This window comes from Aquarana catesbeiana, linkage group LG13, assembly GCF_042186555.1.
Source record: "Aquarana catesbeiana isolate 2022-GZ linkage group LG13, ASM4218655v1, whole genome shotgun sequence".
NCBI lineage: Eukaryota > Metazoa > Chordata > Amphibia > Anura > Ranidae > Aquarana > Aquarana catesbeiana.
In genome coordinates, this window is record NC_133336.1 from 234867676 (window position 1) to 234893724 (window position 26049).

At 47.8% G+C, this 26049-nt stretch overlaps 1 protein-coding gene across 1 annotated transcript in view; it reads left to right on the top strand.

Annotated features, from left to right (window-relative positions):
• The first annotated feature begins 543 nt into the window (after window positions 1-543).
• LOC141116968 (NACHT, LRR and PYD domains-containing protein 3-like) overlaps window positions 544-26049 on the top strand; it is a 180827-nt gene continuing 155321 nt past the window's right edge. Inside the window, exon 1 of the mRNA XM_073609501.1 lies at window positions 544-584. The gene's annotated coding sequence lies outside the window, so the exon portion shown is untranslated. The remainder of the gene's footprint in view (window positions 585-26049) is intronic.

A 26049-nucleotide genomic window follows, 5' to 3' on the forward strand; every position in this document is an offset into this window, starting at 1 on the left:
GTTTTGTATTTATGGGATGTTTTGTTATATTCCAGTAAATTGTTTTGTGCTCCTGAAGAAGCGCTTTGGCGTGCAACATGTTGAGCGATTTCTCACCATCGATCATTGTTTCTGCATAGCTCCTTTCTGAATCTCTACATGATTGTATGTATAGTGGTAATCCCAATTACTGCATAATGATATTTTATTACAGAGCTGTGTATGGAATGTATAAACTGTAAATGTATGGATATGAATTGAATTCTGTCTTTGTCCCTTTTTATATTTTTAATTATCTTCAATAAATTGTATTTTTAATTATATTACTATAGTGTTTATTGTGTCAAGAAAGTCCCAAGCCCAAGTTTTTCTTTCTTTATACATAACCTGTAAGGACTTGGCACTGAGTATCCTCTATCACTAGTATCCACATTACCACTATGTGCTGATACTTCAATGATCTAACTACTTTGTTTTGTGTTGTATTATTGGCGGGAGGTTCTACGTCTCTCTGCAAAAGAACACCTGAAATAAAAGTAAGTTAGTCTGACCTCGCCCACAGTTTTCATAGTTCCGTGTCTTCTAACACTGAGCTGTCCATAAAGGTAAGACTATATTTAACTTATTTATATAACAGGGGGGAGAACTACAAGAGGCAGGATGGACCATTCAGATGTATAATAGGAAAGATTTGTTGGTGATAAGATCCTTGAATCTCTCTGTATTTATACCTGTACCTGCAGCACTCTTATCTATTATATTTACAGAGGAAGTGTACTGTAAAACCACAGATAATATAAGCCTGGTACACACTACATTTTCTTTGGGTTGCATGAAAAAAAACCTGATGGCTCCGGTCGGGAGCTGCTGTACTAACCATGCAATGTTAGTTCAGTGATCTCCCCCACTGAGCTGTTGTATTCAGAAAGGGGGGCGCCCCCCCCCCCCCCGCCAGGATATACAGATCAGCGCTCTCTGCCATTGATTAACCACTTCAAGAAGATTTTAACCCCTTCCCGACCAGAGCACTTTTTGAGATTCGGCACTGCGTCACTTTAACTGGCAATTGTTGTGCGACGTTGCACCCAAACAAACTTGATGTCCTTTTTTTTTTTCCACAAGTAGAGCTTTCTTTTGGTGGTATTTGATCACCTCTGCGGTTTTTATTTTTTGCGCTATAAACAAAAAAAAGACCGACAATTATGAAAAAACCACAACATTTTTTTACTTTTTGCTATAATAAATAACCCCCAAAAATATATAAAAAAAACATTTTTTTCCCTCAGTTTAGGCCGATATGTATTCTTCTTCATATTTTTGGTAAAAAAAAAAGCGTATATTGATTGGTTTGCGCAAAAGTTATAGCGTCTACAAAATAGGGGATAGATTTATGGCGTTTTCATTTAAAATTTATTTTTTTTTACTAGTGATGGCGGCGATCTGCGATTTTTATCGGGACTGCGACATTATGGAGGACACATCAGACAATTTTGACACATTTTTGGGACCATTGGCATTTATACAGCGATCAGTGCTATAAAAATGCACTGATTACTGTAAAAATGTCACTGGCAGGGAAGGGGTTATCACTAAGGGGCGATCAAGGGGTTGTGTTCCCTATTGTGTGTTCTAACTGAAGGGGGGAGGGGACAGTGTAGGGGAGATGACAGATCGCTGTTCATACTCTGTATGAACAGACGATCTGTCTCTTCTCCCATCAGAGGACCGGAAACTGTGTGTTTACACACTCACAGTACCCGGTTCTCCATGTGTCAGCGGCAATCGTGGGAGCCCGGCGGTGATCGTGGCCGCCGTGCATTCGCATCGGCTTGGGGGGCGTGTGCACCCCTAGTGGCCACAGGGCGAAGCGACATAACATAACATTGTTTCGCCCAGCCGCGCCATTCTGCCGCAGTACAACTGCGGTGGCTGGTCGGCAAGTGGTTAAGAGTGCTGATTGTGAGTCGGTCAGCTGCTGGTTTTCCCAGCATGCAGGTCCAACAGAAGCCAGGCCGAATGTCTTGCTTCTGTGGACAGATCAAAATACACACAGGCCAAATGTCGGACGTTTAAATTTTTTTTTTTGTAACCAGCCGTTACAGTGACAATTAGTCCGTGTACAGGGCTTAAGCTGGCCATACATGGATTGAAATTCTACCGAAGTCTCCCTGCTGTCAGAATACGTAGACAGGGCAGGGAGCTTAACCCCGTCCAACACTAATATGTGGAATGAGGGAATCAAATCAGTTTTTTCATTCAACCCGCTGGTTGAATAAAAGAGCTGAATCATGTATGGACCGCTTAGCTCATACGCTTCTCTATCCACATATTTAGAGATAACTTAAGCACTTGCCTTCCAAGCCTTGACACTTCTCTCCTACATGTAAAAATCATAACTAGAAATATAGCTAGAAAACAACTTAGAACCCCCCAAACATTATATATATTTTTTAAGCAGAAGCCCTGGAGCAGTGATCTCCAAACTGCGTCTTGGTGGACACTATTCCTCCCACTGATTCCAATGATGGGACACTATTCCTCCCACTGACACCAATGATGGGGCACTATTCCTCCCACTGATTCCAATGATGGAGCACTATTCCTCCCACTGATTCCAATGATGGAGCACTATTCCTCCCACTGATACCAATGATGGGGCACTATTCCTCCCACTGATACCAATGATGGAGCACTATTCCTCCCACTGATACCAATGATGGGGCACTATTCCTCCCACTGATTCCAATGATGGGACACTATTCCTCCCACTGATACCAATGATGGGGCACTATTCCTCCCACTGATACCAATGATGGGGCACTATTCCTCCCACTGACACCAATAATGGGGCACTATTTCCCCCACTGACAGCAATGATGGGGCACCATTTCTCCCACTGACACCAATGATGGGACACTATTCCTCCCACTGACACCAATGATGGGACACTATTCCTCCCACTGATACCAATGATGGGACACTATTCCTCCCACTGACACCAATAATGGGGCACTATTCCTCCCACTGACACCAATGATGGGACACTATTCCTCCCACTGATACCAATGATGGGACACTATTCCTCCCACTGACACCAATAATGGGGCACTATTCCTCCCACTGATACCAATGATAGGCACTATTCCCCCCACTGATACCAATGATGGGGCACTATTCCACCCACTGACACCAATGACGGGGCACTATTTCTCCCACTGACAGCAATGATGGGGCACTATTTCTCCCACTGACACCAATAATGGGGCACTATTCCTCCCACTGATACCAATGATGGGCACTATTCCCCCCACTGATACCAATGATGGGGTACTATTCCACCCACTGACACCAATGAAGGGGCACTATTCCTCCCACTGACACCAATGATGGGACGCTATTCCTCCCACTGACACCAATGATGGAACACTATTCCTCCCACTGACACCAATGATGGGGCACTATTCCTTCCACTTCAATCATGGGGCACTATTCTTCCTACTGACACTAATGATGAGGTACTATTCTTTCCACTAATACCAATGATGGGGCACTATTACTTCCACTGACACCAATGATGGGGCACTATTACTTCCACTGACACCAATCATGGGGCAATGATGTAGGGACTGGAACAATGACCCTCTGTGATCTCAGTTCCTGGATTAGGGACTTCATTGCGAGAGCCCTGACTGGATCCCTTGGAGCGTTTGTCACCAAAAACATTCTTGTAGGTTCTTCCGTGAATTTGATCGCATAACCCTGGGAGAACCAAGGGTGGACCAAGCGGCTGGCGAGACCGGCGCCCTAGGGGGGGTGCCAATTGGCAGTGTTCTTCAGTCACTGCAGCACAGGCGCCACGCACTGCTGCTTGCTGCTGGGCTAGTGGGATGGCCCAGTGGCGTACTAAGTGGGACCGCCCCGGGTCATGGTGCCACACACTGGGGGGGTGTCAGGCCGGTGCCCCCCCTCTGCGACTGGAGCAGAGACAGTGGGCGGGTTTGGGCAGCTCTCGTGGCCGCGCCGTGGCTCTGATAAGTCTCGGCTGTGACTGTCTCACATAGCCGAGCAGAGTGAAGCCGCCTCCCCCTCCTGTGTCTACACCTGCTGAATGCTGACTGTGCATGTCCCGCGCTGATGCTGATCATCTGAGCAGGTACATTATGGGTCTGAAGGGGGGGTCTGTATTGTAGGAGGGGGTCTGTATTGTAGGGGGGTCTGCGCTGTGGGGGAGGGGGTCTGTGCTGTAGGGGGTCTGAACTGTAGGGGGGTCTGTACTGAATGAGGGGGTCTGCACTGTAGGGGGGGTCTGTGTAACATGCAGGGGGTCCAGTGTCTGTGTAACATACAGGCATCTAAAGCTGTGGGGGGCTGTGTAATGTAAAGGGGTTCAGAGGTGTAGGTTGCTGTGTAATTTAAAGGGGTCCAGAGGTGTAGAGTGCTGTGTAATGTAAAAGGGGTCCAGAGGTGTAGAGGGCTGTGTAATGTAAAGAGGTCCTTAGGTGCAAGGTGCTGTGTAATGTAAAGGGGTCCATAGGTGTAGAGTGCTGTGTAATGTAAAGGGGTCCAGAGGTGCAGGGTGCAGTGTAATGTAAAGGGGTCCAGAGGTACAAGGGCTGTGTAATGTAAAGGGGTCCAGAGGTGTAGGGTGCTGTGTAATGTAAAGGGGTCCAGAGGTGCAAGGTGCTGTGTAATGTAAAGGGGTCCAGAGGTGCAGGGTGCTGTGTAATGTAAAGGGGTCCAGAGGTGCAGGGTGCTGTGTAATGTAAAGGGGTCCAGAGGTGCAAGGTGCTGTGTAATGTAAAGGGGTCTAGAGGTGCAAGGTGCTGTGTAATGTAAAGGGGTCCAGAGGTACAAGGGCCGTGTAACATAAAGAGGTCCTTAGGTGCAAGGTGCTGTGTAATGTAAAGGGGTCCAGAGGTACAAGGGCTATGTAACATAAAGAGGTCCTTAGGTGCATGGTGCTGTGTAATGTAAAGGGGTCCAAGAGGTACAAGGGCTATGTAACATAAAGAGGTCCTTAGGTGCATGGTGCTGTGTAATGTAAAGGGGTCCAGAGGTACAAGGGCTGTGTAATGTAAAGAGGTCCTTAGGTGCAAGGTGCTGTGTAATGTAAAGGGGTCCAAGAGGTACAAGGGCTATGTAACATAAAGAGGTCCTTAGGTGCATGGTGCTGTGTAATTTAAAGGGGTCCAGAGGTACAAGGGCTGTGTAATGTAAAGAGATCCTTAGGTCAGACAGACTGACAGATCAGAGTGCTGCCTGAGAACCTGAGCCTAGGCTGAGCCTGCTGCGGCTGCCTGACACTGAGTGTGCCTGCCTGGTGTGGTGGTGCTGGCTAAGTCTAATGCCCCGTACACACGGTCGGATTTTCCGACGGAAAATGTGTGATAGGACCTTGTTGTCAGAAATTCCAACCGTGTGTAGGCTCCATCACACATTTTCCATCGGATTTTCCGACACACAAAGTTTGAGAGCAGGATATAAAATTTTCCGACAACAAAATCCGTTGTCGGAAATTCCGATCGTGTGTGGACAAATCCGACGGACAAAGTGCCACGCATGCTCAGAATAAATAAAGAGATGAAAGCTATTGGCCACTGCCCCGTTTATAGTCCCGACGTACATGTTTTACGTCACCGCGATTAGAACGATCGGATTTTCCGACAACTTTGTGTGACCGTGTGTATGCAAGACAAGTTTGAGCCAACATCCTAGGATTTTGTTGTCGGAATGTCCGAACAAAGTCCGAAAGTGTGTACGGGGCATAAGACTGCGACGTGGAGAGGAGGGGGAACAAGGTAACCCTCCTCCTCCACTCTGAATGGCATGCTGGAGTCTCGGTCTCGCTTTCCGTCCGAGGCTCCTGCCTCCAGCATTCAATCAGAGCGGAGGAGGGAGGGTTTACCTTCTTTCTCCTCCGCGCCTAGTGGATTTAGGCTGGCTGGCTCCACCCACCTCCTCCTGTCCCTCCATCTTCTGATCTCATCTTCTTCTCCAGCATGCAGCGCGCTGTGGAGAAGGCCCGAGAAGACAGACAGTCAAGTGTCGGTGAACTCGTCTCGGTGTGCCAGTGAGTCAGTGCCAACTGCCATGAAGCTAGGTAGGTAGGTAGGTCCCAACTGAACTGACAATTGTATTTGAATTTAGACCTTTGTGACAGTAATGGGGCGTACACACGGTCAGACTTTTCGTCTACAAAAGTCCAACGGACGCTGACGGACTAAAGCTGGCTGGTAATCCGTTCGTGTGTGGGCTTCTCCGGACTTTCAGCAGACTTTTTCAGCCTCAAATCCGACGGACTTTAGATTTGAAACATGCTTCAAATCTTTACGTCGTAACTACGACTGACCCCGAAATCCGCTCGTCTGTGTGCTAGTCCGACGGACAAAAACCCACGGTAGGGCAGCTATTGGCTACTGGCTATGAACTTCCTTATTTTAGTCCGGTGTACGTCATCACGTACGAATCCGTCTGACTTTTGTGTGGTCGTGTGTAGGCAAGTCCGGTCATTAGAAAGTCTGCTGCAAGTCCGCCGAAAGTCCGCCGGAAGTCTGTCGGACAGGCTGTCGGACTTTTGTAGACGAAAAGTCCGACCGTGTGTACGCCCCATAAGACTCTGGTAGAAACATCAAATGGAAAAATATACATGTAATGATGCATAAACTAATGTACATTTAGGGCCGGTTCACATATATGCAATGTCCGACATCGCATGTGATTTGCACCACACTGCAGTGCAAATCACATGTGATGTCTGCGCAATGCAAATTCAGCCATACAGCTTGTATGGCTGAATTCACATTGCATTAGGACCAAAGTCACACAGGACCCTTTTTTTGGTCCGTAGCAGTATCGGATTGCATGGGTGTTCGTACCTATGCGATCCGATTCCTGTCCAAACTGACAGATCGCACTGCGATATGCAAACTGATCTGGGGTGTAGTTAACTTTCTATTGACACCCCCACACATTTAACTCTTTGATCGCCCCTGGTGTTAACCCCTTCCCTGCCAGTGTCAGTATTACAGTAACAGAGTATATATTTAGTACTGATTACTGTAGTAATGTCACTGGTCCCCTCAAAAGTGTAAAAAATGTCAGTTAGGTGTCCGATCTGTCCGCCGCAATGTCGCAGTCCTGCTAAAAATCGCAGATCGCCACTATTACTAGTAAAATAAAAAATAAAAATGACCTAAATCTTTCCCCTAGTTTGTAAACGCGATAACTTTTGGGTAAACCTATCAAAATACACTTATTGGGATTTTTTTTACCAAAAATATGTGGCAGAATCTTTAATGGATATGCAGACAATTAAAAATTAAAATTGATGTAAAAAACAAACAACTGAAATTCTAATAGGGCGTACACACGGTCGGACTTTGTTCGGACATTCCGACAACAAAATCCTAGGATTTTTTCCGACGGATGTTGGCTCAAACTTGTTTTGCCTACACACGGTCGCACAAAGTTGTCGGAATTTCCGATCGCCAAGAACGCGGTGACGTACACCACGTACGACGAGACTAAAAAAGGCCGGTTCAGAACCAAGCGCGGCACCCTTTGGGCTCCTTTTGCTAATCTCGTGTTAGTAAAAGTTTGGTGAGAGACGATTCGCGCTTTTTTAGACTCGTGGCTTTCAGATCGTTTTCTGCCGTTCAGTTTGTGCTTGTGGGTTTGTATCTGCTCTTCAGTGCGTGCAGTCAGTTCGTATCGGAGTTTTCTGTGTGATCTTGCCCGCTCGTTGCTGTTTTTCAGGTCGCTCTTCACAGGCCTTGCTGTTCTTCAGTGCGTTCTGTTACTTCGTTCTGAGCAGCCGACCGTTTTCTAGCCATGTTTCATATGCGTACTCCTCGTAGAGTTCGTGCTGTGCAGGGGCTTGGTGTTGGGGTCCTGACCTTGACACAAGTCCAGTCCATGAACAGGGTGGGGAGGAGTTCATGGACCAAGAATTGGTTGCTTCAGCGTGACCAGTTCTCTCATATGCCTTTGCTCCGTGAGATCCGTGAGAATAATCCTGATGATTTCAGGAACTTTCTCCGGATGACGGACCCCGTGTTTCACCGTTTGTTGGCTTCGCTGACCCCTTATATCAGCAGGCAGGATACCTGCATGAGGCAAGCCATCACTCCGGAGCAGAGGTTGGTCGCTACCTTGCGGTACTTGGCGACAGGGAGAAGCCTGCAGGACTTGAAGTTCTCGACAGGCATCTCTCCCCAGGCTCTGGGGATCATTATCCCAGAGACCTGTTCTGCCATCATCCAGGTCCTGCAGAAGGAGTATATGAAGGTAAGATTTTTATCCTTTTATATCACATTTTATTGTCTTTAATGTTTGATAATATATTGTATTTCTTTCCTCATTCCCTAATTACCATGATTGTAATATGCTGTGAATGTCCCCTTTGTCCTCATGCATGCTGGATTTTTATTTCATTATTATTTTCAGTCCTTCATACATATTTGCCCTTCAATAACCTCCCCAGCATGGTGTCTCCTGCCCCTATATTCACCTCATGTAGTCACTTAACAATGTATTTTATCTGCTCCATAGTAGTGCTTTACCCCAAACACCCCCTAAAATGTTTGGCTGGTATTTCCTAAATGCAAAAACACATTTCATTACAAGTGCACTTGCAACTGCACTGAACCTGCACTTGTAGTGCAAAGTGTATTTGCCCTTAGGAAATAACCCCCACTTTTGCATAAAACAGCTATTACATCACCCCAAAAGTGTTGTAGTGTTGAGACAATAATCCACACATTCTTGAGTAAGCCACTTTTTTATACCTGCACAATCACATGTGCATTTACCAAAGGTTTTTAAAACAAACCAACATGTTTGTTGTATAACAATTTTTGCTGTAGCATTATCAAAAATCGAAATATCCATTTCAGATAAAACAGGCCTGTGTAAAACCAACAAGAAAGCCAAAAAACTTGAACTTACAAAGTTCACATTATGTAAAACCTGAAGGCTATATCAGACATCAGTATTTAGGAACTGGGTTTGATATAGCGTTCAAGCCAAATTTGGAAGATGCACACAAATTTACGAATGTCAACATGTGCTATCTGCCATCAGGGGGGATCAAGGGACGTGTTTTGGGGGAGCAAGCCCTTCCTCAACGCGACTTTATAATTGAGGAAGGGGTTGCACCCCCAAAACGCGTCCATTGATCTCCCGTGATGGCAAATAGCACATGTTGGCACACTGTGTGCATCTTCCAAATTTGGCTTTTCAAAACATTGCAAAAAATTTTAAAAGATTGGACCACAATAATAAAACAAGTGATTTTGTGGGGTTTAAATTCGCCCCAAAACATCAATGATGTTATTATTTTTTATAATAACATCATTGATTTTTTGCTGGATGTTTTGCAGTTCGGCATTACACCCCATGATCTCCCCGATCAGGATCTGGGCACTTTCAGAAGTAAAGCGTTCTCTATCCCTCACATCACGATCACCTAAAAAGAGATAAAGAAAAAAAAAAAAGATCTCAAAAATATGCCACCATCCATCTCGTTTACCTGAGCCTGTGGTCGCAGACACTCACCTGTTGTGGTGCCAATCTCCACCACATCTTCTTCTTCCTCCTGCACTTCTTCTTGGGTTGTTGGTATTTCACCTTCTTCCAGAGGTGGGGGGTCTGTGTTCTCCTGGGATGAGGGGTGTCCTCCGAGTCTTTTCTCCCCTATGTAAAACAAAAATGGTAGAATTAGCACACAGATATTTGATAGCAGAACTAGAAATAGGAAACACTGCTTGGAAGTGGGGTACAATTGTCTATTTTAGCCGAGTTCCAAGATGTATATTTTTTATTGGCCTTTGTCAAGCTGCAATACTTTACCTGTTTGGTACAAGCTTCACAGATGTAGCCCCCCTATAGTATACACTGGAGCACCTGTGTGGCCCCCTAATAAAAATGGTGTTCTGGGGTCCCACACTAGTGCTCCAGTGTCCAGATGTGAAAACAGCTGCTCAGTGTCCTCTCCTTACACACAATCTAGTTTGCATTTCATTCTAGTAACAAAGCCATCTACACAACCCAATTCTTTGAAGACAAGTATAGGGCCTCAAAATGCTGGCCAAATGCATATGGGCTAAACAATGGTATTTTATAGTCCGAAAGAAAAATGTGTGATCCGAATGAATAATGTGCCCATGAACATGAAAGTTGCCATTTTAAACTGTACAACAGTTCCTAAAAGCACATGGAGCAGCACGAACGTAATAAACATAAAGAATAGGAACACAGCACAACTACTTACTTTTTTGCAGCACTCTCCGGATCTTTCTGTACTGCTCATGTTCTCGTAATTTCAGGTCCGACCACCGCTTCCTGAGCTGATCTTTCGATCGTCGTACCCCGAATTTCCGGTGCAGACTCCTGACCACTTTTGCCATGATCTTGGCCTTTCGGACATTGGGGTTGGGGTAAGGCCCATACTTTCCATCATAGTCGGCCTTCTTCAGGATGTCCACCATCTCCAACATCTCCCCAAAGGACATATTTGAGTCCTTTAATCTCCTTCTGGATCGGGACGTTTCAGGCTCCGGCCTTTCCTCCTCCTCCTCCTCCTCCTCCTCCTCGTTGCTCCAATTATCAGGATCATGCTGTCTATCCGCCATGTGCTCTTCCCCCACTGCGCCGAACGAAAAGGGGCGGGGAATAGACTAGAAAGAACGTCAGGGGCGGGCGGAGTTATACGCATGCGCAGTGTGTATAAAGCGTAACACACGTTTGTCTTACGTACGATCTGTGAGCGGAGGAAGGAGCATCGGAGACGCCGATCGTGCTAACGAAGGTAGGATCTAAACTTGGGCCTATACTGCTTCTAAATGGAAGCCTATATTGTAACAAGATTAGGGGAGTTTGGCCTGACATTAGGGTTTGTATTGTGTTGTGTATTGCAGAGAAAATGGATGGGTTCAACGACCACAAATTCCTCACCCTGTTCATAGACAAGTACAGGGAGCTGCCCTGTCTGTGGCAAGTGAGACACCCCCATTATAACCACAAACAGAAGAGGCAGGCAGCGCTGGAGAAACTGCTGGAGTTGGTGATGCCGGTGGTCCCCACGGCAACCATCCCCTATTTAAAAGCCAAAATTGGTGGCCTGAGGAGCACTTATCTTAGGGAGTGCAAGAAGGTCACGGATTCCCAGAGATCAGGAGCTGCAGCAGATGACGTTTATGTCCCCAGGCTGTGGTACTACGAGAGACTGCGATTTTTGTCAGACCAGACTGAAGTCAGGGAATCCCTCTCCACTCTTCCTTCCACACTTCCTTCCATACCAGCCGAGGGTTCCGATGTCCAACCTGGGCCTTCCAGCCAGGAAGAAGTGGAGGAGCCCAGCTGGAGTCAGGTATAGCATTCTTCTACAGATTTCTGGTCAAAAATAAATGATGTTTACTAGATGTTATTATTAATCACTAATTGCTGATAAAAAAAAGTGTTTTACATATCAATAGACAGTAGTGGGCACCCAAAATTGGGACAAGAATGAAAACTGCTGGGCTCAGAAGGATAGTCTGTCATATTTGTTAACATTGAATTTGCAGCAGTCAGGAGGTGAAAATTGTGTGTGATTGATGACTAAAAATCTCAAACTATGTCCCTTTTTCATACACAGGAAGACCTCAGCCAGGAGGAGGTTGTGGAATGTGGCAGTCAGGAGGAGGCGGGGATGGGTGGCAGCCAGGAGGAGGCGGGGCTAAGTGTCAGCCAAGAGAAGCCTGGGACCAGTCGCAGCCTGACTGAGTCTCAGGTTCCTCCCCTCCGCCTGCCACATAAACGAGCCAGGAAGACGACTCCGAGTCCCGTGCAGGATTCAGCGTACAGGCTGATCCAGGAGGCTTCTGCGTCCCTCAGAGCCTTCCCCAGTCCTGAAGAGGCCTTTGCCTGCATGGCTGCCACAAAATTGCAGGGCATGCAGGAGGGTCAACGCAAGCTCTCTGAGGACCTGATTCATAAAGTCCTACGTAAGGGGTTGAGTGGGGAACTAACACCCAAGACGGATGTCATTGAGATCGACGATCCTCCTCCTCCTCCTCCTCCTGCTGCCACAACTCCACCACCACAGCCACAGCGTGGAAGGAAGCGTGGAAAGAAGACCAAAGAGTGATGACCCTAGGTTCAGTCTGGTCTGACAGAAGCTGCAGTCTCTCGTATGACCACAGCCTGGGGACACAGATGTCATCTGCTGCTTTCCGGATCTCTGGGACTTCTGGACCAGACTGCCCTCCCTTAGATAAGGACTCCTCAGGCCACCAATTTTGCTTTTAAATAATTGATGTCTGCCCTGGGGGTCCAAGGCTTCACCCACTTCTGCAGTTTCTCCAGCGTTGCCTCCCTCTTTGTTTAGTTGTGAGCCCTTTATAAAATTTTTTAGGTAAATTCTACTCTCCTGTGTGTGTTTTCATCCAAAAAGGACAGTTTGTTGGTGACGATTCAGGTACATTTCTAAAGTACAATGTGAAATTAACAAGGGACAACAACACGAAACAATCTCCTACAGATTAAATAGAACAACATATCAATGGTGTTGTGGGAACTTGTCACAAAAAACACACACAAACATTTTCGGGAGTACAAATCAAAATCACCAAAAAAAAAAAAAGAGAAACACAAAAAAAAATCTACATTAAAGACAAAAAAAAAAAAATAAAATATAAAAAAAATGTTGTCAGATGTGAGAAATCAAAATATATTGAGGGAATCCAGATAAATAGTAACGAAATACGTTTGTGAGAAGTGTGTGTGAATATGAGCAGCAAAACTACTTAATTCTTGTCACATTATAAAGAAGAAGAGAGTGCGCTGTATTAAACCATTTTTAACATTGCAGCATGACGAAAGTGCTGTATCCATTGCGAACGCTAAGTTTACCAGAACGAGCTGTCCCGTCTCTGAATTTCTTCTGAGCATGCGTGGCACTTTGTGCGTCGGAACAGGCCACACACGGTCGGAATTGACGCGATCGGATTTTGTTGTCGGAAAATTTTATCTCCTGCTGTCCAACTTTGTGTGTCGGAAAATCCGATGGAAAATGTCCGATGGCGCCCACACACGGTTGGAATTTCCGACAACACGCTCCGATCGGACATTTTCCATCGGAAAATCCGACCGTGTGTACGGGGCATTACTCTTTAATGAAGCCTAGGTACGCCTCTGGGGATAACTCATGGTTTTGAGTAATACATCTTTGCTGCAAAAGAAACCTCCTGAAGCCTTCCCCCGACAGTAAGGAAGGAGTCACTGCGATTTTTCTGAAGTCGCAGGAGAATTAAAGAGCACTAGACTCCTACCTTTGGATTTTTGGAAGGGCCATGGCTTCTTTTTCCCTGCGTTTTAAGGCACTCCTAGCAGAGTTTCTTAACGCTGCGGACCTAGCCAACATATGTATGGACTCTGCTGAAGCATCCGCAATGTATGCCAGTGCTGCAGATAGGGTTGCAAAGGAATCCAGAATCTCTTGTTTTTCGGGGGAATCCGCTGTACTATGGGATTTCATCTGATTAACCCAGTGCTCTAGATTCCTAGCAACACATGTTGTTGCCATTGCTGGTTTCAGATTGTTCATGGTTGATTGCTAGGCTTTTTAAAGAAGTATGTCCATCCTCTTATCCATAGGCTCCTTTAGTGTGCCCATATCTTCAAAAGCTAGGTCAGTCGACTTCGAAATCTGTGAGAAGGCAGAATACAGTTTTGGAACTTTGTTCCAGATGGTTTCAGGGTCTTCCTCAAAAGGGAATCTTCTTTTGTGGGCCTGAGAAAAGAATGGTTTCTACTCCGGCTCCAGCCATTCTTTCTTATTCTTGTCTGTGACTATGGAATGAATAGGAAAAGCGCTGCTTTTGGAGTCCCCTAGACCTGCATACATACGGTCGTGCAGGGAGAGCTCCTTCTTCTCTGCCTCTATCCCCAAGGTAGCGTGGATTACGTTAAGGAGACCCCCTTCCTCCTCCAGGGACATTTTGTACTTGGGGTGGCATCTGCCCCATTTTCCTCCTCTTCTGAATCCATCCCCCCCCCCCCCCCGAGAGGGTGAAACAGGATCTTGGGACGTATTCTGAAGTCAGACCTACCTTCTAAAACAGAGAAACCCCCTGAGACTCTGGGGTCCACTGCAGGGCCCTAGCTTCCCCTGAGGGCCCAGGCTTTTTCTCAGGTTTCACCTGAAAGCCTGAAAAGTGGCACGGAGCTCATCCTTAATGGTTGTAACAAGATTGCCACAAATGGATGGAGACTCCTCCTTGACTAAATCCATGATAGAATCTGCACAAAGGAGCTTTGTCCAGGATTCGCTTAATTTTTCCATGCAAACAGGACACCTTCTCTTTACTGGTTGTACAGCGCTTTTAGCCTGGACAAACAGAAATCAACAATGGAATCATGCTGAAGTACTGCTGTACAGCAGGCACACATCTAAAAACACCCAGGTGCACTAGGAAAGGACCTATTACCCTGTGCCCAAGCAAGCCCCACCACCACAGGCAATCCTAGTTAAAGAGGAGGTCCACCTTAAAAAAAATTATTAAAAGCCAGCAGCTACAAATACTGCAGCTGCTGACTTTTAATAAATGGACACTTACCTGTCCAGGATACACACGATGTCGGCAGCAGATGACGATCAATCGCTCGGTTCTCGGCTGCCTCCGCCGCCATCCTCGGTCAGGGAATCAGGAAGTGAAGCGTTGCGGCTTCACTGCCCGGTTCCCAACTGTGCATGCGCGAGTCACACTGTGCGTCTTCACTGGTCCCCGTTGTGTTGTGGGAACTGTTTGTTTCCCAGAACACAATGGGCGGGGGGGACGGGCTAGCTATTTCTGGAAGTGGGTGCAAAAACCTGTATGATACAGGTATCTGCACCCCCTCACCCCTGAAAGGTGCCAATTGTGGCACCGGAGGGGGGGAGGAATCCGATGAGTGGAAATTCCACTTTAGGGTGGAGCTCCGCTTTAAGCCCCCCGTGTCTAGACAGAAGTGCTACCATCTAGTCACTGTGCTGCCATCAGGGAGAGCTCCTTCTAAGGGTGGGGTGATAACCCATAGGAGAAAGGCCCACATAAATAGGAACACAGTCCCTTACCTTGGGCTTGCTGGTGCCTTGGCTTGCCCCGTTATTCGCTGCACTTTCCTCCATTGCAGAGTGCACTGTAGTCACATGGCTGAATGAATGGCCAGTTCCTGGATTAAAAAACGCTGCTGCGCCAACCCAGAACCGGAAGTTAATGGCACCAGGTGACCCTGCTCTTTCCCCCCTTCGCTTTGCGGCCAGAATGGTGCTGCACTTCCGACCCGGAAGTGCCGCCCCTTCCTGTACACTGCACAGGATGTTGCTGAGAGCTCTCCTCAGCCACCAGAATAACGGCTTCAGTATTGACCTCCGCTGCCCCACTCTGCGGGGGGGCCTCTGCACACCTTCCATCTGCCAAAAACACAGGGCAGCACTCCCAGGCAGTACAGGCTCTCCCCAAGCATGGAAGGGGAAGAGAGCCCACGGGAACCAACTAGTTAGAGGGCCGTGGGCGGATCACAGATGTCTGGCAGTAAAAGTAAAATATTTTCAGGTGAGATCCTCTTGTCTCCCAGGACAGACCTGAGAGATACTGGCTCCCACCGGAGGTGTTCCTACCACCTAGAGGAAACACAAAAAATTTAAGGCAAGCTGGGTGGAGGCCTCCTATTAAAGCTTTGGATGATGAGGTGTTTCATGTTGTTGGAGGAGCCATGATCTCTCGGGTGCTGTCCTGAAAGACATTTTGGGAAAGTCCTTTAAAATAACAAGTACCTATCTGTGTATTGGTGGTGAAGGGTGGGGTGTGGGGGTGTGGGTAAGAAGAAAATGATGGCAAGCCATTAAAGGTTTGCTTTAAAGAGTAGCTCCAGGCTCCCTCCCAAAAAAGTAAAAGTCAGAAGCTACAAATACTGTAGCTGCTGACTTTTAATCTTAGGGCACTTACCTGTCCAGGCATCCAGCGTTGCCCTCACCCCGAGCTGATTCTCCAATCAGCTTCGGGTGCAGGCGACGGCATCTATAGAAAGGGAAACAGAAAGTGAAGCCTTGTGGCTTCAGAGCCAGTTTCCTACTGCGCATGTGCGAGTTGTGCTGCGCCTTGTGAATGACCCCATAGTCTTCTGTGATGCATCCTAAAAGACTGCAGAGGAAGCAGCGGGGGTGGGGCTGAACAAAACCTGGTCAAAACCAGGTACCCGCGACCCCCTCCCCCCCCCAAAAGGTGCCAAATGTGGCAGCGGAGGGGGGAATAGGCAGACAAATGGAGCTTCCCCTTTTGGGTAGAGCTCCATTTCAATGACAACTCAAAATGCACGTTACTGTGAATTCAGCCTAACTCATTTTATATGAACCTTTTGTTTCTTGCACCTTCAGTCTTTTCTAGTTAAAGTAATAGGAAATGTCCACTAGACTTTAACAACTGCACTCTTTAGAAAATATTTAGCATGTGCACCGTGTAGGATAGGGGTCTCCTAACTTGCTAAGCAAAGGACAGTTTATTGTCCTTCAGACATTAGAGGAGGGCAGAGTGTGGTCCCATGAGATTAGAAAATGTCCCAGCATCAATAGGAATAAACAGTGCCTCTGTCTTGGAAGTCAGTGAGAGTAAATAAAAAAGACAGTCATGAGTCAGTAGGAGCAGGAATAGTGCCCTGTTATTGATATTGGAGGAATAATGCCTCATCATTGGTGTCATTGGGAAGAATAGTGTCCCATCGTTGATGTTATTGGGAGGAATACTGCCCCATCATTGGTATCTTTGGGAGGAATAATGACCCATCATTGGTGACAGTGGGAGGAATGGTGTCCCATCATTGGTATTCGTGGGAAGAATAGTGTCCCATCATTGGTATCAGTGGGAGGAATAGTGTCCCATCATTGGTGTTAGTGGGCGGAATAGTGTCCCATCACTGGTATCAGTGGGAGGAATAGTGTCCTATCATTGGTATCAGTGGAAGGAATAGTGTCCCATCATTGGTATCAGTGGAAGGAATAGTGCCCCATCATTGGTATCAGTGGAAGGAATAGTGTCCTATCATTGGTATCAGTGGAAGGAATAGTGTCCTATCATTGGTATCAGTGGAAGGAATATTGTCCCATCATTGGTGTCAGTGGGAGGAATAGTGCCCCACCCATCATTGGAGCACAGGTGTGTCAGGAGGAGGCTGTCTCTGGAGCTGCTGCTGATCTGTGTGAGAGGGGACTGGTGAGGAAATCTATCCCAGCTCTCCTGGCCCCTTTCTGGGGAAGCCATGGAGGCCAGCAGGGCCTCTCCTGCTGGAAGCTCCCAGCCATCTCCTGGGCCATCAGGTGACATGCCTGCTCCTGTGCAAACCATGACTTGTGATCTCTCTGTCCCTGGTAAGGATGAAGGCTCAGAGGCCATCCGGGAGCGAGTGGTGGCCGGGATTAAAGCCCTGAATAGGGAAAGAGACAAGCTCTATAAACTGAGAGCGGAGCTGAAGCGCTTGAGAAGGCAGCGTGAGGGCTTACACAGCCAGAAACGAGGGTCCATGGATCCGGAGATCCAACTGGCCAAGGTCCGGGTGGAACATCAGGAGACCATTGTGTCCATCATGGAAGGAAGAGATGGGCCATTTAAGGAAAAGTTCTGCAATGACAGAAGGTTTGCCAGGATGACAAAAATGGAGGTGGAGGAGGAGACCCCCAGTTCTGACCCCCTGCCCCCTCAGGGAGAGGTAAGCAGCCCCATGCCTTCCCAGGACTCAGGAGGCATGCTCAGGGCCATCCAGGCAATGGAGTCTCCTATACGGGAAGATCAGTTGGTGTTCCATGAGGAGGACATTACTGATAACATGCCTGACAAGGTAAAGCCTGTCAAGCCCCATGTGGTGCATAAAACTGTTTTTGTGAACACTGTGACTGATACAGACAATGTGCCCAGTGACAATCAGGCTGCTAATCCCATTTGTAGCAATGCTGTACCTGCTGATGCTACAGTACAGCAAAGTTTGCATTTAAAAAATGACATTCCTGCAGATGAACTGCAGCATTCAGCAGAGCCAATTAACCCCCCTTCAGCTGAGTCTAATGCTGTTTGCCCCACAGCTGCTGAGGACTCTACAGCACAGCTTCAGGAGACAGCTGGTATTGCAGCAGAAACTGTGATTATTCCTGATGGGAATGTGAATGTTTGTGTGACTGATAAAAATCATCCCAGTACAAGTGTGATGAATAATGGTCCCAGTTCAAGTGTGATGGACAGTCCTACCAACTCCGTTCCAGCAGATAATAATAATTGTAATGTACAGACTAATGTAACATCAGTGTGGGGCCTTGGCCCTGATAAGCCTACATTTGCCCAGGTGGTACGTTCTGCTCCTGGTAGCTCCGCCCCCAAGAGGGTTTTCCCCCTGCGACCTACCACCTTGAGCACCCTGGGATCTGGTCTTGGGTCTCTGGCTTCTGCTGGGGGTCCAAGAAGAAATGTAGTGATTCTTAAATGGGAAGGTGGTGCAACCCCTCCAGCACGGCGTGCAGTGGTGGACATGATTTTGGAGATGGGTTTTGGGGCAAACGATCTGTATGCCCTAATACATGTTGCTGGGAGCCGGGAATATACTATTAGTTTCACCAGGCCAGAGGGTCTTGACCTGTTCTGGGAGAGATATGAGGCTCGGTGCAGGTCAAGACCCGAATGGGAAGGTCTGACTCCAGTTGCAGTTTCACAAAGGTCTACAGTGAAAAAAATCACAATTATTCTCACTAATGAGAGTGTTCCTGCTCGAGATCTAGAGGTCTGGTTAAAGAATTATGGTGAGGTATTGACTAAGCCCGATAAAATACTTGATGAGCGTAACATCTGGACTGGGGGTTGGTCGGTTACAGTCAGGTTGGCCAGGGATGGGAATGTTGTCCGTCACCTGCCCTCCTCAGCTTTTATAGGGAGGGATAGGATGACTATTTTCTACCCTGGTCAGCCGAAGCTGTGTCACCGCTGTGGAGAAAAGGGACATTTGAGCTCCTCCTGTTCAACCTTGATATGTTCAGTGTGTCGGGGTCAGGGTCATATGGCCAAGGACTGCACCGAGATGATCAGGTGCAACCTGTGCCTGCGCCTTGGCCACCCCTATAGCAGATGTCCTGAAGCCTGGCACAATATGGAGAAGGAGGTAATTGATGACATGTCAAGGCTGGACAGGATGGAGGGTGATGCCCCTGGTGTACCATCCTCCTCTGTGGTGACCGACTCCCCTGGTCCTGCTCAGGATCCCTCTCCAGTTCCTGTGGCCACCCCTCCTGTGTCTGTAAGTATTCCTTCTGTATCTGTCTCTGTGTCCCCCCAGCCTACTGTATCCCCTCCTCTTGTGTCAGAACCTTCCAAGTCTGTGCCCCCCGAGTCAGTTACCCCCCAGGAGTCTACCCCTCCTAAGTCTGATTCAAAGGGAGCACCCCCCCCACCAGGAGTGGTAGCGGGTACTAAAAAGGTTGCTTCTTCCTCTATAAAGAAGTCTTCTGTAAAGACTTCACAGAAAAAAGTAAGAGATGAGGGCATCTCTGAAGCTGACCTGCAGTACCTGGAGGAGAGAAGGAAGGTTGGGAAGCGGAAGAAGCAGGTGGTGAGGACGGAACAGGCTCCAGTGCCTGTCTCCAACCGTTATAGGTCCTATAATTGGGAAATTTCTTCATCTGGAGCTTCTTCGGAGCGAAGTTCTGATTCTGAGATGGAGTTTGAGGCGGCCTCAAGAAAGAGAGAGGCTTCTGGTGATGAGCAGCAGAGGGGAGCTAAGAAGCAATCCACCCAATAACCCAAATGGCGGTTCCCCCTCCGTTAAAAGTGGTGACAATAAATGTCGCCAGCATTAAGTCAGTAAGAGCTCGTTCTATGGCCTTCTTTTTGTTCAGCCAATTAGATGCTGAAATTTTATTTTTGCAAGAGACTAGGCTCACCTCCTTGGCAGATATTCATATGGCCAAGAGAGAGTGGAGGTATGGTCCATCTTACTGGTCTCTTGCGGCCGAGCCTTACGGCGGTGTGGCGGTGTTGTTTAAAACCGGCATGGTAACTGTCCGGCGGGTTATTGAGGTGGAGATTGGGAGATGTATGGTCTTAGACGTCCTTGTGGGAGGGCAGGACCTGCGCCTAATTAATGTTTATGGGCCGCACACAAAGTGGGACAGGAAATGCCTTTTTACAAGGATCAAGCCATTTCTTTTTACATCCCGGCAAGTGGTCTTTGGAGGTGACTTTAATACAGTAACTAGGCCCAAGGACAGGAAGGACTTCAAGGACAGGCTGGGATATGATAGCGTTTTTTTAAATAGTATGGTTAGGGATGCTGGTCTTGTGGATGTGCACATTAAGCACCTCCCGGATGACACTGGGTTCACCTTTCATCGAGGTAATAGTCAGAGTAGAATAGATAGGTTTTTTTTGAAGGAGACCTCTGCTTTCTCACCCCCAGTGGTGCAGGCAGTGGAGTTCTCTGATCACTGTATGCTATCTGTGGTCCTGAATGCTTCAGACGCCCCTCAGAGGGGTAAGGGCATCTGGAGATTGAATTCGACTCTACTCAAGGAAGAACATGTTAGACAATCCTTTGAGGAATTCTTTCAGGCACAGGTGACCATCCTGGACTTTTGTAGCAGCAAGGCTGAGTGGTGGGAGCTGACCAAAAAGAGGATTGCTGGATTCTTCAGGGGCCTAGCCAATAGAAAGCAGTTTAATAAATACATGACCTACCAACGTTTACGGAGGAAGCTGGATATTCTTGTCTCGAGAGGAGGAGATCCTGGGGCAATCTCCGAAGTGAAACTCCTTCTCAGGAAGTGTCAATATGACCGGCATGCCTCTTTGGTTCTGGAGAGGGACTATGGGAAGTACCACTCGCCTGACCCTTACCAGAACTGCAAACAAGGTGTAGCTGTTAAAACGGTCGTTGGCCTTAAGGACAGTACAGGTTCCTTGACAAAGTCCAGGTCAGGGATTCTGGAGGTCGTGAGGTCCTTTTATGCTGACCTTCTTGGGAGGAAAGAGCTTGACCGTGACAAGATGGAAAGCTTTTTGGACTCTACTCCAGGTCTAAATGATGAAGATGTCCCATTGATGAATTTGACAGAGGAGATCACAGTTGAAGAGGTGATGAGGGCAATTGAACAGCTTGCCATCAAAAAGTCACCTGGACCGGATGGCTTGACGGCTGAGTTACAAAGCTTTTAAGCCCATCCTGGCCCCACATTTGGTAGAGGTTTTTAACAGTTGCCTTGCAGAGGGGGTACTTCCCCCTTCCATGAGGCACTCAGCTGTGATTCTTCTTTCAAAGGGTAAAGATCCTTCGATGATTGAGAATTGGCGCCCCATCAGCCTTCTTAATGTCGATAGAAAGATACTGGCAAAGATCATTTTCTGGCGCCTATCGTCAGTAGCAGAGTCTTTGCTTTCTCGTCATCAGCACTGTTCGGTCCAGGGTAGGTGCACCTTCACAGCAGTTTTAGCTGTCCGGGAGGCCTTGGAGCGATGCAGGGCTGCAGGCTGGGGAAAGTATTTGCTGACATTGGATCAGGCAAAAGCTTTTGATCGTGTTAACCACGAGTACCTGTGGTTGCTCCTTAGTAAGTACGGTCTGCCGGGTGGTTTTGTCAATTGGTTAAAAGTCTTGTATAAGGGGGCAGAAAGCTTTCCTCTTGTTAATGGTTGGGTTGGGCAGTCCTTTGAGGTTGGCTCCGGGGTGCGCCAGGGTTGTCCCCTGAGTCCCTTGCTCTATGTGTTTGCAATCGACCCCTTCATCAGGAGGCTAGAGAGCGGCATGTTGTGTGGGGTGCCAGTGGGGCTCCCAGGTGAGCAGCCTTTGAGGGTTGTTGCCTATGCGGACGATGTGTCCGTGATTGTCACTGGGGCGGATGAAGCAGAGGAGGTGGTCTCTCTGACATCACGGTATTCTGAAGCATCAGGCTCCAAGATCAATCAGGAAAAGACTGAAGTTTTCTGGATGGGAAAGGAAGGTGAGGGTTTTGATCTCCCGGACACCTTTCCAGTGCCCCAGGAAAGAATTAAGATTCTAGGCATTGAATTTGGACCTGGTGATTATGGCCTCAAAAACTGGGAAGGCAGACTGGAAATTGCCAATACTAAGGTGGTCAGCTGGAAGAGATGGAAGTTATCTATGAGGGAAAGGGTTGATCTGATTAAGACTTACCTGATTCCGATCTTCTTGTATGTCAGCTTTGTCTGCATCTTGCCAGTGTCTCTCTATGCTAGGGTCAGTAGTGTGTTCTTCCAGATGTTGTGGGGGAACAGACTGAACCCCATCAAGAGGAATGTCACCTATCTATCCAGGAGGGAGGGTGGCTTAGGTATGGTCAACCCAGTTCTTTTCTTTTCACTGCTTTTTCTCAAGTTTAACATTGGTAATATGCTTGCAGTGGAACCTCCTGGATGGGTAGGCATCTTTAGATCTTGGTTTAGGCCTTTTCTGCGACTTTGGGAAGAGGGTGGCCAAGTGAAGAATCTCAGGGGTCATCGTGGTCAGCTACCAGCCTATGTCGCTCCGTGCCTGAAGTTACTACGGCAGTGGCGATTGTCGGCTGAAGATCTCAGATCGGTTCCGAGGAAAGTCCTTATGAGTCGAGTCTTGAGCGAAGTCTTTCATGACCCACTGGCCTTAAGGGATTGCCCAGGCCCAGTTTTGAGGGCAGGGTTAAGACTGATTAATTTGGACAGAGTACCTCCTAAATTTAGGGATCTGGCCTGGTTGTGCTTCCATGGGAGGCTCTATGTTAGGGGCAATTTGAAATTCCGCAGTGGGGTGGATCGTAGCTGTCCTCGGGAGGAGTGTGCAGGTGAGGAGGAGACTATGGACCATTTTCTGCTTCATTGCCCCTTTAACATAGAAGTGTACAAACAGGTGGGGCGGGCCCTCTGTGTCCCTTTCCTCTCCAGGCTGGGTTATGCTGAGTGGGTGTATGGAGCATTCAATACTGGTGGGCTTTTTTGTTTAGATACACTTTTTCTAGTTAGCCTAGTAGTCCGTTATTTCACTTGGAACGCACGGTGTCAGGTCTGCATTCGGCGTAAAATCCTTCCTGTTCAGGTGGTGGTGTATGACATTCTGCATGAGGTGGAGAAGATTCGGGTGCTCGAGAGAGACAAGCGGAGTCAGGGGGCTTGGTTGAAGGCGTGGAGGGGTTTCAAGCCTCCCTGACTGCCAGGAGTCTCTTTCCCGGGTGTGGCTGTCTGTCTCTTATCACCCTAGATTATTATTATTTGGATTTATTTTTTGATAAATGGCTGCGTACATAGGTGATGGGTTGTGCCTCTTAGGCCCTCTCTGCTGCTTTATGTAAATAATTTTGGTAGTGGATTATGTATATATTGTATATATTCTGAACATGGATGTGTATTCCTTGGATTTATGTTGAAGTTTTGTACTTTGGTTTTGTTTTTTACTTTTGTATAAAATTGGTTGCTTGATTCTTTTTAATAAAAGATCAATAGTGTCCCATGCATCATTGGAGCACAGGTGTGTCAGGAGGAAGGTGTCTCTGAAGCTGCTCCAGGTGATCTGTGTGAGAGGAGAGTGGTGGTGAAATCTATCCCAGCTCTCCTGGCCCCTTTCTGGGGAAGCCATGGAGGCCAGCGGGGCCTCTCTTGCTGGAAGCTCGCAGCCATCTCCTGGGCCATCAGGTAACATACCTGCCCTTGTACAAACCATGGCTGGGGATCTCTCTACCCCTGGTGAGGATGAAGGCTCAGAGGCCATTCGGGAGCGAGTGGTGGCTGGGATTAAAGCCCTGAATAAGGAAAGAGACAAGCTCTACAAGCTCAGAGCAGAGCTGAAGCGCTTGAGAAGGCAGCGTGAGGGCTTGCATAGCCAGAAGCGTGGGTCCATGGATCCGGAAATCCAACTGGCCAAGGTCCGGGTGGAACACCAAGAAACCATTGTGGCCATGATGGAAGGCAAAGATGGGCCCTTTAAGGAAAAATTCTGCAATGACAGAAGGTTTTCGAGGATGACAAAAATGGTGGTGGAGGAGACCCCCAGTTCAGACCCCCTGCCCCCTCAGGGAGAGGTAAGCAGCCCCATGCCTTCCCAGGACTCAGGAGGCATGCTGAGGGTAATCCAGGTAATGGAATCTCCTATGCGGGAGGATCAGCTGGTGTTTCATGATGAGGACATTACTGATAATGTGCCTGACAAGGTAAAGCCTGTCAAGCCCCATGTGGTGCATAAAACTGTTTTTTTCAACACTGTGACTGATACTGACAATGTGCCCAGTGATAATCAGGCTGCTAATCCCATGTGTAGCAATGCTGTGCCTGCTGATACTGCAGTACAGCAAAAATTGCATTTAAAAAATCACATTCCTGCAAAGGAACTGCAAGTTTCAGCAGAACCAATTAACCCCCCTTTAGCTGAGTCTAAAGCTGTTTGCCCCACAGCTGCTGAAGACTCTACAGCACAGCTTCAGGAGACAGCTGGTATTTCACCAGAAACTGTGAGTATTCCTGATGGGATTTTGAATGTAAGCGTGACTGATAAAAATCATCCCAGTACCAGTGTAATGGATAATGGTCCCAGTACAAGTATGATGGACAATCCTACCAACTCTGTTCAAGCAGTTAATAACAATAGTAATGTACAGACTAATGTGACATCAGTGTGGGGCCTTGGCCCTGATAAACCTACATTTGCTCAGGTGGTACGCTCTGCTCCTGGTAGCTCCGCCCCCAAGCAGGTTTTCCCCCTGCGACCTACCACTTTGAGCACCCCAGGATCTGGTCTTTTTTCTCTGGCTTCTGCTGGGGGTCCGAGAAGAAACGTAGTCATTCTTAAATGGGAAGGTGGTGCAATCCCTCCAGCATGGCGTGCAGTGGTGGACATGATTTTGGAGATGGGTTTTGGGGTAAACGAACTGTATGCCCTAATACATTTTGCTGGGAGCCGGGACTATACTATTAGTTTCACCAGGCCAGAGGGTCTTGACCTGTTCTGGGAGCGATATGAGGCTCAGTGCAGGTCAAGACCCGAATGGGAAGGTCTGGCCCCAGATGTGGTTTCACAAAGGTCAACAGTGAAAAAAATCACAATCATTCTCACTAATGAGTGTTGCTGCTCGAGATTTAGAGGTCTGGTTAAAGAATTATGGTGAGGTATTGACTAAGCCCGATAAAATACTAGATGAACGTAACATATGGACTGGGGGTTGGTCGGTTACAGTCAGGTTGGCCAGGGATGGGAATGTTGTCCGTCATCTGCCCTCCTCAGCTTTTATAGGGAGGGATAGGATGACTATTTTCTACCCTGGTCAGCCGAAGCTGTGTCACCGCTGTGGAGAAAAGGGGCATTTGAGCTCCTCCTGTTCAGCCTTGATATGTTCAGTGTGTCTGGGTCAGGGTCATATGGCCAAGGACTGCACCGAGATGATCAGGTGCAACCTGTGCCTGCGCCTTGGCCACCCCTATAGCAGATGTCCTGAAGCCTGGCACAATATGGAGAAGGAGGTAATTGATGACATGTCAAGGCTGGACGGGATGGAGGGTGAGGCCCCTGGTGGTGTACCATTCTCCTCTGTGGTGACCGACTCCCCAGGTCCTGCTCAGGATCCCTCCCCAGTTCCTGTGGCCACTCCTCCTGTGTCTGTAAGTATTCCTTCTGTATCTGTCTCTGTGTCCCCCCAGCCTACTGTACCCTCTCCTCTTGTGTCAGAACCTTCCAAGTCTGTGCCCCCCGAGTCAGGTAGCGTGTACTAAAAAGGTCGCTTCTTTCTCTGTAAAGGAGTCTTCTGTAAAGACTTCAAAGAATAAAACAAGAGATCAGGGCATCTCTGAAGCGGACCTGCAAGGTTGGAAAGCAGAAGAAGCAGGCGGTGAGGACGGAACGGGCTCCAGTGCCTGTCTCCAACCGTCATAGGTCCTCTAAGTGGGATATTTCTTCATCTGGAGCTTCTTCGGAGTGAAGTACCGATTCTGAGATGGAGTTTGAGGCGGCCTCAAGAAAGAGAGAGGCTTCTGGTGATGAGCAGCAGAGGGGAGCTAAGAAGCAATCCACCCAATAACCCAAATGGCGGTTCCCCCTCCGTTAAAAGTG